Genomic DNA, 520 nt, shown 5'->3' on the forward strand with positions numbered 1-520 from the left:
CGCACAGCTTAATAAACCCTTGTGCTACCATTAAAAACAATAACAATTGTCACTTACAGTGTTCATGTTATGCTTACTTAAAAAACTTTTTCAGTCTCAGATCACTTTTTTTTTTAGAAAACAACAACAACAATGACAATAACACCTACCACCACCAAACTTCCAGGTGGCTGGGATTCATGCACCCTTGAGTCCCTGTATGGGATAGGAACTGTATTCCGTGTGCTCATGGGTCATTTAAAGCTTCTGCTTCAAAGCACTTTCAACAATAGCCAAATTATGGAAAGAGCCTAAATGTCCATCAACTGATGAATGGCTAAAGAAGTTGTGGTTTATATATACAATGGAATACTACAATGAGAAATGAGAATTGAGAGAGAAAGAATGGCAATGAGAAAGAATGAAATATGGCCTTTTGTAGCAACGTGGTTGGAACTGGAGAGTGTTATGCTAAGTGAAATAAGTCATACAGAGAAAGATAGATACCATATGTTTTCACTCTTATGTGGATCCTGAGAAA

Source organism: Panthera onca, chromosome B2 (genome assembly GCF_046562875.1).
Source record: "Panthera onca isolate mPanOnc1 chromosome B2, mPanOnc1 haplotype 2, whole genome shotgun sequence".
In the NCBI taxonomy this organism is placed as follows: Eukaryota; Metazoa; Chordata; class Mammalia; order Carnivora; family Felidae; genus Panthera; species Panthera onca.